General features: G+C 45.8%; 1 pseudogene; it reads left to right on the top strand.

Annotated features, from left to right (window-relative positions):
- The first annotated feature begins 931 nt into the window (after window positions 1-931).
- Window positions 932-15,240, top strand: part of LOC101564984 — a 30,327-nt pseudogene continuing 16,018 nt past the window's right edge.

Raw genomic sequence — 15,240 nt, 5'->3', positions numbered from 1 at the left:
AAATAAGAGTACAAAACCAGGAGCAAGCCCCGCTCGCGCTGCACCTCATTTTGCTCTCAGATGCCCACCCTGCCTATCTGCCTGGCTTAGGGCCATGAGGGCCTTCCATAATCTGACACTCCGTAACAGGACTCAGGAGCCAGAGCACCAGATGCCTGGACTTCGGTGCTGTGTTTTCAGACAATGTGTGTGTCTCAGCAAGTGCTGTTCTTGGGATTTTTGCTTATTTCAATACGAAAAGGTCGTCTACTTCTCCAACTATAGTTCATTCAGCTGCAATGCCCCTGACCCTGTCAGTGGAGACAAATGTAAATAAAGATTAAGGAAATAAAGAACCTGTGAACAACAGTCTCTTTGCCCAAAGCAAGACATTGACCAATGACACACTACCGCTAAGGGCTGGCAGAGATTGAACCTTCGCATTGCTGCCCTGGGATATATTGTACCATGTCCAGCATTGTGATTCTGGGGTAGCCCCACGATTGCACAGCCAGATCTGTCTAACCCACTAGCCTCTTCTAAGGAATGGGGTGGGGACTTATGGGACTACAGTACAGCAGAACTTGAAGAAGTGACCTCAAGGACAAGCCTTAAGTTTTCAAAACATATGCCTTTGGATTAAAAATACATCGCCAAGTCCTTACCTTACCCAGGCCATGATCTAAATACAGCATCCTCAAGGAAGTGAAGCAAAGATGATTCCTCTGCCGTCCAGGGAGGTGTCAGAACCACTGTCCCCTCCATGCCATTCCCCTGCCCTCCCATGTGAGACTGCTCTCAGGCTCACTTTAGAGGGCTGACAACAGAAGCTTGGGCAAGCCTGGTGATGATGCTTCTATACCCTTTCAGGAGGACCAGACTCTGGAAAAGATCTGAATGATGAAGAGTGTGACACATCTTCCTCTGATTGACAGCACTTGCTAACTGAGCCATGTCTGTTGAGGGTAAGGACAAGTCAGAGACCATCCTGAAGAGGTGAGGCCCATCCTGGGTGGACTGCACTGCAGCCTGGTTTCCTATCTCCTGTCCCAGCACAGAGAACACTCAATGGAAGCAAGATGGGAGATTCTCACCCCAAGGGATAAGGAGTTCTGGGGCACCCAAACATGGAGGGCACAGATGGAGGGAGAAGAATATGAGGGCCCAGCCCCTTGACTTCTGTGACTCGCTGATGGGCCTGAGGTTGTCAGTGTAGGGAGTTTGGGAGGTCACAACAGCACCAGGAAGGTGATGTCAGCGGTCTTTGTCACTATCCCTTCCCCTCACACACAGAGAGACTCAGGGACCCTGATCCTTTTCTCCTTTTGCTTCCTAACCATGTCTGAGCAGCCCTGCCCTAAACCTCCTCCCTCCATGTCCATCTGGCCCCTGTATCAGGTGTCCAGAGATAAGACCATGCAAGAAGGACCATGAGCTGCACAGCTGTGAGTCAAACACAAGTTTTATGAGTCTATTATCTTATGTGACTTTGAGAGACTGAGCCCAGGCACAGGGACGCGTTGGCCCACGGCTGCACAGCACAGCGCCCCAGGGAGGCCAACCAGGTATCAGCTCCTACTGCTGGCACTGAGCTCCCTGAAGCCTGGGAATTGGCTGGTGATTTCCTCCTCGTGATCACCAAGTGGTAACAGCTCCCACTGAAAGCCTGGGGCAGGCCTAAGACCCCCAGTTACCTGCAGGGCGGAGAACACATGAGGCCGCAGCAGCCATGAGGAGGACTGATCCTGTGGTGGGTTCTGGTGCAGGCAAGTGAGGTGCTCACAGCTGTTGTGATTCTGCCAGGTGGCCTCTGCCTAAGGCAGCAGGGAGCCCAAGCCCTGGCTCAGATGCCCAGGACCTTGAGGAGGACTTCGCAACCTCCAGTGGAGGTCACCTGTCTCAGCAGGTTGCCCCCAGCCACCTGCCATTCTAAAACTCCCCACCCTTGGCCTCCACATCCACCAGAGTCGGAGCCAAAAGCGCAATCTGGTACACAGAGTTGGGTCAGAAGGGAGTGCTGATAGCAGGAAGGTGGGTCATGGCCTCTGGTGTCCTTAGATGGCCTGAGCATGGAAGAAGCCTGAGGGGTTCCCCTCAGTCAACTACGTGTGTGGCTTTGCGAGTAGTGTGCTCTCTAGAAAGGCGCAGGAAATATTTCCTCACAGGAATTGGTGCCCTAGCCAGAGAGAAAATCCAGGTCTCTTATCAGGACTTTGTATGTATGGAGGATGTATTGAACCTAATGCTTTTTTTTTTCAGTACTGTGGATTGAACTCTGGACCTACACTTGCCAGGGAAGTGCTTATTCTACAGAACTATCTCCTCTGGCATATATATACATATACATATACATATACATATACATATACATATACATATACATATACATATACATATACATATACATATACACATACATACATATATATATATTTTTTTTTTTTTTTTTTCTTTTTCGGTGAAGAGCTTTTGCATTGAGCCACATCCTTAAGCTTTTCAAAAAAGAACGTTAAGTTCAGACTAGGTCTCTCTAAGTTGCAGAAGTGGCTGAAGCGTTTAATCCTACTGTCTCAGCCTCCCAGATTGCTGGGAGTACTGTGCTGTACACTGCCAGAGCCGGCTATTGTAAGGACCTTTGATAGGATCAAACTGCAACACATATGGGAGAGCCCTCCTTATACCCCACAGGAAATCCCATGGGCATGAACTCATCAACAGTGTCACATGTGATGATTGCCACACTCCGAAAGACACACAAGGCCCAGGAATGGCAGCAGGGTGAAAGAGGAATTTGCAATGCCAAAGCCACTAGTTTGATATACAGTTAGTACAGGGAATCTCCATAAAAAAGAAATCAGTTAAGCCTAAAATTCAGCGAAATAAACATACAGGTAAGTATTTATTTAAAAAAAAACAGTTTAAAATAAAGTAAATTAAAAGTTAATAAACACACATAAAATGAACAAGTGATTCTAAAACAAGAACAAATTTAGAAAAAAATAAGTAAAAATTGAAATATAAAAAAATATGATAAAATAGCCACATTTCATGTTGTTAGTTTTGAACCCATGCAGTCAAGCAGGTCGGGCATTCTGACTATAGAAGAAGATTTATTACTGGAAGAAGAAAACAGACGCACTATCTAGCACATCGAGACAGGCCCATACCAAAGGGGACTGTGGATTTTAGAGTTTATAATTCAGGGTGTGTACAGGCTAAAATAGTCCAGCCAAGGGAGAGCTCATCTTGGAAGTCTACCTGGAGTTCATGCGAAATTGTTGCTTCAGTTTGATCCCAGCTCTGGGCCAAAAGGAAGTGAGACTTGGACTGAGGGTGAGGGTCCTGATTTATCAAATTTACCTATCAAAATGGATGCAACCAGAGACCATACTCCTAAATGAAATAGCCTACATGTGCAAACATCCTGTTGTCTCCCAAGAATAAGGAAGTGAAAGAGCAAATAAAATTTGAAAATGGGCTGAGTTGGTACCTCAGCAGCATAAGCATCTGCCTGGCTGGCACAAGCCATTGTACTCCATGTTGTGCCAACCTTGCAACCCCAACAGCACTGTGCTGGCCCCGGAGCCAGGCATAGTGTTGCCCACCAGTAATGCCAGCACAGGGAAGGCTAAGACAGGAGGATCACTCTGATCACTATGGGAAATCTTGATTGCTGAAAAGGAACAGGAGACTGTAAATGATGAACTAGGGCACCATAAGGAGCAAAAATTTTCACCCTTCTCAGCCTCAAGACTGCAAAAGTAAAAGCCTTTAATCTGTAGGAAAAAGCTGCAGAGAACAAACTTCCAGAGTTTCTGAGAATTAGACACAGAGAGCACAGTGACACAGGCATGCCACTCCTACAGCCAGAAGAGAGGAAAGCCTGACTACTGGGGCAGCTGGCACCAGCTCGGGGCATGGTCTCTGGGGTGCTTGTTTCAGACACTTGCAGAATGAAAGAGTTGTGGATTTAACATGAGTCCCACCCACTTTTCACAAGGTCTGAGAGACCAGGCAGTGTGCCCCTGAAGAGAACTCTATGAATCTGTGAATATGATTCCCAAGGTGAAGTGAAAAACCCAGAAGTTGGGACAAACTGGGATTATGAATCATGTAATGGAAGCTGGAGGGAGGAAGCAAAGTGATTAAGGCAGAAGCCCTGGGAGCTACAACCACCAGAAGAGCTATAGGAGGGGAATGACCCCAAGTGTTCATATTTAGATCATGCTATAGAATGTCTCAGATGCTGCACATGGAATTATGGGACTTAATGTTTGCCTTGATCAATTTTGGACACGTTTTTATCCATTGCTTTGTTTCTCCCTGTTTTTAACATTTGGAAAGGCCATATTTGTCTTGTGCCTACATTTGTATAGGGGCTCACAGCTAAGACTTTCACTGATGTCTCAGGTGAGAGTGGTGACTTGGACTCTTCAGCAATGCTGAAACTGTTGGGACTTTGGCAACTCTTAGAGATGGACTGAAGGCCTTTTGCATAAAGCGATGTGCATGAGCATTTGAGGGCCAGGGGACATGTGTTATAGCTCCTTTCGGAGTAGACCCACGAAGTGTCTCTCAATCTAGGAGGTGAGTTTTTGAAGTTGACTGAACCTCCTTTGCGAACAATTCATTGTCTGGTTCTGACACTGGGGGTGTGAGTGCTCCCCACCGCCTAGAGTGAGAACCCTGTATACATAGGTGAGAGAGAAGGAGGCCTGCCTTCCTGTTCCTGCCCTGGTGCCCCTCCTGTATTTGGTGTCTTACATGAGCATGACTGCTGCCCTCTACCATGCATCCTGCCGTGCAGCCAGAAGACAGAGGATGGAAGCCCATATAATCTAGGAGTAAAGTGGTTCTTTTCCTATTTTTAAAAATTGATTCATATTTGTAAAACATCATAATAATGTAAGAATGCTTACATTCATAAAATTTGAAATATAATATAAGTGACTATGATGTATAAGAGTAAAAAGAGAGAAATCAGTCATTTGAAACAATGTCAGAAATAAACACTCCAACGAGTTCAAAAAACCACAAGAAGAAGGGCTGTCCTAGCTGGTGCTGCCAGTGTGCTGAGGAGGAAGGTGCTCACTCACTCCAAAGTCTGTGTGAGTGGCGGGGCACACAGGAGAATTACTGAGTGTGTCTCAGAAATATCTGGAGCACTGCTTCTGCCTCAGGGTTTACAGCCTGCTGTGCACCTAGCGCAAGGCATAGGCCCACAGAGCTTGGCCCAAAGCAGCTGTCACCTCTCTGATATAGCCCCAGTGCATGTGCACAGACATGCTTGTACCGGGCATTCTCACGGCCACCCCTAGAAGGCAACCTTCTTAGACAAATGGAATCCCTGCACACAGACACATACCACGGAAGACCACTCTATAGTTAGAGATTTTTCTTTTGTCTGTTTGTCTTTTCATGTTGGTTGGAACTGAATCAAAGTCCTTGCGCACACAAGGACAGCTCTGTACCTCTGCGCTATATAGCCACAGCACCACTCTATATTTGTATTATGGGCTTCTCCAAATAGCCTTGTCTGACAAGTTGGAAGTGCTAAGAGCATCACAGAGTTCCTAGAAAGTCCGTCTCCCGACATACACCAGCACTATCATCATGAACCGAGTAGCTAGTGTCTTCTGGGTGTATCAAGTGCCTAGCTCTATGGAACTTCTGTGGCCTGCATGCTACAGTGGCTCTTACTGGCCTTATTGTTAAGACAGACAACCTAGACCAGCTCCACTTGGCACTTCCTAGCTGTTCAAGGGCTGCATCACCATGCGGGATGTGTGGAGAAAAGAGATGGAGTTACTGGAATTATGGTCCCAACAAATGCATTGAACTTCCTCTTGTGCTGGCTAACTGGGTAGTAGATGCCCCTGAGGGAGGATTTGCTACAAGTGCCAAACCACAACACTCTGGAGGAGGGGAACATGGAATAATTCCTGCTTTTCCTTCCTGGGCCCCAGCCAGCTGGGGAGCAAGGTGAGGGCCCACAGACCATCTGCTAGAAGGCAGTGGAGCTTCTGGGCCCTTGGCTAGCTCTCTGGGCCTCCTGGCATTCTCCAGAAGCCTCTCCATCTGTGTTACTCCCTCATTGGCCTCCCACCCTTCTGGCTCCCTCATAGCCCCTGTTCCATCCATTGATATCTGGGGGCATCTGTTTGAATCCCGAGTCTCTCTCTCAGTGGTCTCTGAGCATGGGTGTCATGTGCGCTTCTCTCTACATGAAGACTTCTTTCTCTGAGGGCTGTCTCTGTCATCGTGCCACTCTCAGGTCACTGTCCCATGCACCCAGGCCTCTCCTGCCCATGTCTAGGCAGGAATTCCTCTCCAGGACTCCCTCCACCATCTTTGACCAGTGCTGTCTGGGTCCACTCTTCTCATTTCTATCAGCCTGTTTCTTTCTGCCTCATCAGTCCTTGTCTGTGTGGCTAAGGTGTCTCCTCTATCCTTCCTGCTGTCTCTGACTCATAATATCTGCTACTCTCTGACCTCTGTAACAACCCAGGAGTTCTGCCCCTGCCACAGTTTGTGGGAGATGTCCACTGGACACATCCTGATGAACTCTGCATTAGGAGGAAGGGTGTTCTGAAGATCTTACTGCCCTGGAAGAGAAGGTACCTCTGATCCGAACCCACCTCCAGACATAATCTCAGAAGAGTTGCAGCCACACTTGTCATGATCTGCATCCTGGGTGCTGAAGTTGTTTTTCCTCAGGATCAGCAGACCGGTGCGAGTTGACACACCGCTATCCTTGTCCAGAACAATTCTGGAGGCCACTCACGCATTGTGATAGGAGAGAGCACAGAATCAGTTTGGTTCCATTTTGCTGAAGGGCCTCTGTTGGGAGCTTGGCCCAGGCTGGCCTCTCTCCTGCAGTCTACAAGGCGAAGCCTCAGCCTAGGTTTTCCTTGTGGCAAATTTCCTCAGCCTCCTCTAAGAATCTCTCTCTCTCTCTCTCTCTCTCTCTCTCTCTCTCTCTCTCTCTCTCTCTGAAAATAGACAGCCACTGTGTGTTGGGCTCTGAACACCTCATTGCCTGGGTCCTGAAGCAGTGTCACAGTGACCATAGTATATGCAGTGGATGACAGTTTGTAGCCTCTACCAGAAGGGCAAACACTGTCCAAAGGCATTTACAGGGGTCAACTCATCCTTATCTCTGCCTCACAATGCCTTGTCCACAGGAGGAGATGGCACAGAAGTGCAGAAGAGCCCGCCACAGTCTCAGGACTGATGAAGGTTACATCCAGACTGTAGGCCAACGTGGCCTGCTAGATTCCCACAAGCTGATCTTCCCAGGCTCAGGTTCCTGCGTCCTTGTCTTGTGACAACAACTTGTGTCCTCCTGGGTATTTCAGAAAGCCCTCCCTTACCAAAAGTTGTCCAAGGCATTCAAACCCAGGGTCTAAATCCCCATGTCCAGTGCAGCCCATTAAACTATACATCATCTGGAAGCCCACCCAGTGCACTTATCTTCCTTGGCCAGACTCTGTGGTCCTGACTGGCACAGCCAAGGCAGCCTGGTGCTGATGGCCATGAACTTGCATTCAAACATCAGTTCAGCCCTCAGAAGCTGCATGGCCTTCGACGACTGTGTCACCTCACTGAGCCTCAGTATGTGCATGTACATACTTGGGAACCATGAAAAGGCTGACCACAGCCTTGTTCATTCTGTGCTTTGGTGACCGACGAAGTAGATGCTCAGGGCACTGAACAGTTACTCTTCTCTGTTACTTGGCCCTTGAGGCTGGTTGGGAGACTGCAGGCAGAGGCTGCGCCTGGCACAGCGGTGACAGACATTTGGGAGCCATTAATGTTCTGTGGGGTGGAGGCAAATGGAGTTCATATATAGCCAGTGAAGCTTAAGGAATCACTGAACACCAAGGCATGGCCTCTGTGGTGCACCAGGTAGTGACTGCAAGGAATTGTTCCCTCCTCATGGAGATTGGGCACTGTACATCCATTGCACTAACCCCAACTTTCACCAAGATCTCTATCTGTGATGAGAGGAAATTGGTCCTTTTGGCCCCAGTGACCATAGCCAGCCATGAGGCTCCTGTGTCTTTAAACATGCTGCCCTGATCTCCAGAGCAGATTGGCACAGTGCAATGCAGAGAGCAGGCTGGTTAGAGATGCCCTGGAGGGGATTCACCTCTGCACAACTGCTACAGTGATTGACACATTCACCTCTTGTCCATTCACGATCCTCACCAGGTGGGTAGTCATTTTAACCATTCACCCCTGGGACCACAGTGAGCACCACACAATGGACTAGGTCAGCCCCACTGCCACACGCTTCAGATGCAATATAAGCACATTTATACAACAGGCCTGTGGAAGCTGAAAGTGAGACACAACAGGTGTTTTACCCAGTGTTCACACACATGACCTCCAGCTGTGCCGTCTCTAACCCAAAGAGACACAGAGTCCATCAAGTGATCTCAGTATCATGAAGACTGTACTCCTTCAGGAAAAGCTTGTATGAGTAATCATTTGATAACATGGAATATGGGCCATGAATAGAAATGCAAGAGACATTGAATCCTAGGACCTGCACTACAGTGTCAGAGAGCTCCTGGGACTGCTTGGTCCCACAGGGATGAGCAGTGTGAAGATGCACAAAGAGCATCGGGGAGTGAGTGTCTATGTGGGAGGGCCACCCTTGCTAGTCAGACAGTGATGGGACCTCTGATGTCAGCAGGCTGTGTCCAGAGTGTGCAGAGGTAATGACCCAGGAGGCACAGATGATGTTTTGCCACGGTGACATGGAACCTGATTTTTAGAGGTGCACAGACACGTGGACCAGAATCAGGGCGCACACAGAGTGGCTCAGGCAACTCCAACATGTAGTGTGGAGGAGCTCCTCACATCCGGATATACACACTGCACACACACACACACACACACACACACACACACACACACACAGAAATGCACACGCCACATCTGCATCTATCTATCTCCCCATTGCAATATATGGGCACTCTCTGGGTAGTACCTCTATCTGCTGTCTGCATAAGCAGGACAATCATATCTCCTCTGCAGTATCCTTCCTCACTGGCAAGCATCTCTTCATTTCCCAGGCCCTCCACTTTGTTAGGCACTGTCCCTTCTGTAGTGTGAGACACAAGTGCACTTTCTGTATCATGTCCCACACCAGATTAGTGAAACAGTGAAGGGGTCGATCACAAGGCTGATGCCCCTAAAAAATGACCCGGCAAGCAACTGCAGGCACAGACCAGCTATTGACCATCATGCTCTACAGAGTAATGCACAGGGACAGGTGAATGAGAGACTGCTAAGGCCTCACAAGTGCAACCTGGAGCTCTGGAGCTTTTCGAGACTCTGACACAGAGGGTGCACAGCATTGTGCACAGGAGACCTTAGAAATTTATCACACATGCTTACATTTGTAGCATGGACAGTTACAATGCATAATTATGCACTCAGGTAGAAATGTCACATTTCTCTCTTTGAATATATCATCTATATATCGCCTACTGGACGGACCACCCCAGGACACCACGTTTCGTTGTTCTCATCATTATGCTCACTTCAAGGAGTTGTTGGGAAGATATATAAGAGATTGTAGGAAATATTTGCTTAACTCTGCTTATTATGCCTACGTGTACCCAAGGAGAGAATGAAGGAGGGAAGGGGTAAAGGGAAGCTTTCACCATGTACCCATATCCAAAGCTATTCTGCTTTTGAAGCCCAGAGCTTCAGAACAACCTCATGGGATTCGCCCAAGCCAGAGCTGCCAAACTTCCAGAAAGTGTCCACTTCTCCCAGCTCCAATCATGAGGACATTGCCTCCTCACCCAGGACACGTTGCAGCCTGCAGAAGGTTCTTCAACCGTGTGGTGTCACTTGGTGAATTCCTTGGATTGACTGCCCCAGGAAGGATGCCACCCCACTTTCTCCAGCCCAAAGTTCACTAGCCAACTCCAGATATCATGATGTGGGTAGAAATAGGGGATTGATTTTAAAAAGACAAAATGGCTAGGGTTCACACTGGTTGGAGACCTACAGGCACTGTCCTGGACCCTATCCCCTGTAAGCACTGGGTGCAGAACCCACCTGTAAAGCTGTTTCTTGTTGTAGAGTTATAAGTGCTCAATGTTAGCAGCGAATTTGTTGCCATCCCAGCCTTCCATTTCCACACGCAGGCAATAGTTTTTGGTGCTGGTGAATTGGTGCAGCACATCATTGCCCAGCCAGTGCTCCCTAGCTGGGTCACGGTAACTCTCTAAGGTAAGGGGAGGACACAGTGGGCTCTGTGCTGAGCTGGGAGCAGTGTCCCTGCATGAGCAATGGCCTAGCTCGGGCTTTAAAGCTACATCTCCTGACCTGCAGGGCCTAAAGTTCTCTGCGAACAGACGCAAGAGACCCCACACCACCAAGAAGAAAATCATCTACACATTTCAAAAGGTAAAGTTCAATAAATAGGACGGAAATCACATTTCTCTCAAGCTCAGGAACCAAAAATACTGCTCTGTGGTGATCCAAAAGAACAGTGGTTCCTTTTGAGGCGATGAGTAAGTAGCACAAGAGAGGATTGTGAAGTTTTGTAAGTTGATACCTTAGTTTCTGCATAGGTTACATGAGTAAGAACGTGTTTCAAATTCAGTGATCCTTATACTTCGTATTTGTTTATTTAACTGCACAAGTGTAAGCACTTAGTATAAATAAATAAGAATTTAGTGTTTGGCATGAAGGAAAATGCAACACATTGTATAAGATCTTGGCATCAAATTCAAAATTTCACCAACATAAAAATGCATTAAAGTCCGAGAACACGTGGCATATAATGTCCCCAATGTCCACTACCAAGAAAGCAAAGCTTCTGAAAAAAACACAGGTTCCGGTTCAGAACCATGGACAGAGCACACAGAGCCAGGCCTCCTACCTGTGGGATAAGGTCCCCTTACTAGCTAATCACCAGTCCAGCTGTCTTTTGTGTATCTCTACATCCCAAGTCCTGATTTCTCTTTAACATTCTCATGATTTACCAAAAATACTCAAAGTTTCCGAACACCTACAGCTCAATTTCATATGTGTATTTGACTGTACATCAACTCAATAGAGAGTACAAGGAATAATATAACTGTATCTCCCTGTGGATATATATCCTGTTTCTTCTTCTGTTGAAAAGTTTGTAGAGTATTTATGTTAACTTTGCAGTATTTCTTTCTTTTTCTTTCTTTTTTTTTTGTTTTTCAGGTAGTGGGTATTGAACTCAGGACCCTGTGCTTGCTAGGCAAGCGCTTACCCTACTGTGCTATCTCCCCAGCCCCCAACTTTGCAGTATTTCCATACTCCAAAATTTATTTTAAGAAAACTGGAAAGCAATTGGCAAGCATATCTCAATTCAAAAATTGGATGATCATTACACAAACAATTGCACATCAGAGAATTGATGCTCCTGGTCGGTGACATAAGTGCCATATGTGAAAGGAATTTATTCAAGCAGTGTATCTTGGTGGCTAGGGGCTGTGTCCTTGGTTCTGACTCTGGTCCTTTCAAAAAATGCTTAGCAATGTATATTCTGTCCAAGATTTGAAACAAGAGCAAACATTTCATTCGCAGTATGTATGTCAGAAGTTTCATGAAGAGGTTCAAAATCAGGGGTGGGGCATCTGGGAGGTGCAAGGATACCGATGAGGGTGTTTGTAGCTAGGTGGCTCAGACTGGCTGATCATGTTTTCTGGAAAGCTGTGAGGGCAAGCACGAATCTGTGCCCAGCAACACCAGAGCAAGGGGACCAGGCTTCAGAGTGTACACAGTCCACCCCAGGACAGCAAGAAAAACCAAAACCTTGTGCTACTGGCAAAGAAAATAACCTTAAGGATCAATGAAACAGAATAGAAGATGCCGAAATAATTATAAACACACTCAGCCACCTTATCCTTGACAAAGAAGCAATCACCACTAGAAGAGAGAAAGCCTATTTAATCAATGGTGCCAGAAAAATATAGCAAAGACTAAAACAAGACCCATATCTCTCACAATGCACTAAAGTCAACATGGCTCAATGATCTAAATACTAAGACAGAACAGTAAATTTCATAGAGGATAGAATAGGTATAACTCCTGAAGACACTGTCATAGGCAAGACTTCATTAAAAAAAAAACCTAAATGCATGGGAATTTTCACTAAGAATCAACAACTGGATCTCATCTTATTAAAATGTTTTTGTACAGCAAATGAATGGACTACTAATATAGTGAAGAGACAATGTACAGATTTAGAAAATCTTTGAGCTTAATGTTCCTCAGCATAAGATTAATATCTATAAAATATAAAAAATGAAAGAAATCAAACCATCCAAATGTAAATAATCAATCCAAAAATGAGTATCTGAAATGAATAGACACTTCTCAGATGAAGCAATTGAAATGGCAAATAAATATATGAAAAACTTTCGACATTACGGGTCATTTGAGAGAGGCGAATTAACACCAAGATTCCATCTCACCCCAGGAAGAATGGCTGTCATCAAGAAATCAACCAATACCAAATGCTGGAGAGTCTGTGGGGTAAAGGATCCCTTTTGCACAGTTGGTGGGAGTGGAGACTTGCACAACCACGTGGAAATCATTGGGGCTATAGTAGGGGAATGCACCCCCCAGATGGTGGGGCTCCTTGGCAATGCAAGCCACCTGTATACTTCCGTCTCTGTTTTTCAGTTGCCCAAGTACTTCAGCTTCTAGTATTTTTGTTTCCCAGAAATGTCTGGTTACTATGATGCACATTGTGAGGACCAATCTCGAAATGATACACGTTTATGCTTCTGAACTTATGCTCTGCAACCCGATAAATCCTCTCTCCCTCACCCTTCAGGACCGATGTGTTGGGAACAATCTCGTCTGTTCCACCAGCATAAACAAAGCTGACTCATTTTTTTTTTTTTTTTTTGTGAAAGCAGGGATTGAACTCGGGCCCTTGCACTTTCCAGGGAAACACTTATTCTACTGAGCTATCTCCCCAGGTCTTAAAGCTGATTCTTGCTGCCAAACCTCAGTGCCTCTTGGGTTTTGTTCAGAGATTTGCTGTTACATGAGATTCCTCAAAAAACTAAACTAGAGTTCTCATTTGACCCAGCTATTCCTCCTCCTGGTGTGTTCCTCAAAGAATTAAAAACATTACACAGTGCTATATGAACACCCATGTTGACGGTGGCACACTTTTTAATAGCTAATTCTTGAAAACAGTCCAAACAAACACCAACTGATATATACATATATACAGCCATTCCATAAACAAGGATAAGCTTGACACATTTCTGGGCACGCAAATCCACACAGAGACCATACGCTTAAGGGATACAAACTGAATGCAAATGCTGAAATACCACATTGTGAGAAACCAAAAGAGTAAATGCGGACCAAAATGCATACCAGAGCATGGGAAACTGGAAGAGACTATTAGATGAAAAGGGATCGAAGGGAGGGGGAGGGGAAAATGAAGGGAGGCACAAAAAAACAGGAATAGTTGGAAAAATTGAAAATAAAGCTTTTGTAAATTAGGAGGGAAAGAGGGGTTGAAGGCGGGGAAGACGAATGAGGAAAAAAGAAACAGCAAAGTGTATCATGTACAGGTAGAACTTCTCTGTGATGAATGTTAAAATTATCTGAAATGTACCAAAAAAAGGTATTTAAGGGCATTGGATAGGTAAAAGCAAGAGGAAATAATCACTAGTGAAAACTTCTGTTAAGTTCCACTAAGTAGGGATTTTAAATTTATACATCAATATAAACTAAACCTCCAAACACAAACATACGAGGAGTATGTGAGAGAATAACAAAGGAATGTTGGGCATCTTGTATCCTCAGAGGAAGAACACAGTTATGATTTACTAATCTAAGATAAGGAAACAGGAGTGGGGTGAAAGTACTTCTTGAAAAATAAACACAGGTGGTAGTACCAGTAACTCCACTAACAGCGTGCTGAAGGCGGATGGCAAGCACGGATGGTAAGCATGCAATTGGTTAGCTGGAGCAATTTAATGTTAATGACTGAAGTATTTTGAGAGGCTTGGGAAGAGGGAAGCAACCCAAGAAGTGATGCTGAATCCCTAAGGGATGAGGGACAGTGGCAGGTCACTGCCCTTTCTACACCTGAGAGGGCAGGAAGGAGTGAGCACAGTCCTTATCCCCGGAGAGTCACGGAGCTGATGGAGAGTTCATGCAAGACCTGATATAAAAAATCTCAATATGATATGTAGGGTGTAGTAAAAAATACAGTGAATATTTGTTTACTTATGTAATTTTTATGTAATTAGCACAGCGTCTACAGTTCTCACTACACAAATTAGACTCGTAATGATACTCCTGTTATCCACCCTCCAAAGTGCTGGAATTATAGATGAGCGCCACCACGTCCAGTCTAAATCACTGTCTCAGCATGACTCGGGGACGGGGCCGGCACACAGGGCAGGAATGGATCCCCTGGCCTCTGCCTCTGCCCAAGGAGGCGTTTGAATATGCTGTGCTATCTGGCCGGCCCTGTATTTTTGTTTCTTTGTTTTTGGTTTGTTCCTGGATTTCAACTCAGGCTCTTGTGCTTGGAAGGCTAGTGCTTATTCTACTAAGCCATCTCCCCGGCCTCAGGGCTCAATAATATGGTGAATATTTGAATTTCAGAAGCACTCTCCTTCATTCGAAAACACCTATCTCATTGTTCTTGCCTCTTTCTTTGTTTCTTACTTTCTTAACAAGTTGAAACCAAGCAAGGCAATTTGATGAAATCGCATCTCAAAGTAAAAATGGCTAGGGATACAGCTAGCTCAGGGTGAATGCTTGGAAGCACAAAAATAAACAAAAGAAGCAAAAAGCCTGAGAACATAGTTCCATATGAAAGCCTAGCCAATCCCCACCACAAGCCAATTAGATGACATTTGAGATGAGCTGGGATATCCAGACTTGCACATTTTACATGCTTGATAGCTGCCAATTCCTCACAATCACTGCCAGCTTGGCTGGCCAGGTGCCACCTGCCATCCAGCACTCCGGATGCTACAACAGATCTTTGCAAGATCCATGTATAAGGTCAACAAGAGCACACAGGAATGTTTTTATTTTGTGATGGAAATTTTAGAAGTCGACTAATAATATGATAGCATATTAGGACAAGATTATGTCAAAATGGAAATTGAGAAAGGAGAGATGAATGTGTGTGTGTGTGTGTGTGTGTGTGTGTGTGTGTGTGTGTGCATGCCCATACAGAATGTGAAGTACATGAGCTCAAGGTCCCCTGCC

The sequence above is a fragment of the Octodon degus genome, unplaced genomic scaffold (assembly GCF_000260255.1).
Source record: "Octodon degus isolate 3935 unplaced genomic scaffold, OctDeg1.0 scaffold00621, whole genome shotgun sequence".
NCBI classification, from domain to species: domain Eukaryota; kingdom Metazoa; phylum Chordata; class Mammalia; order Rodentia; family Octodontidae; genus Octodon; species Octodon degus.
This window is presented reverse-complemented; position numbering and strand designations above follow the sequence as displayed.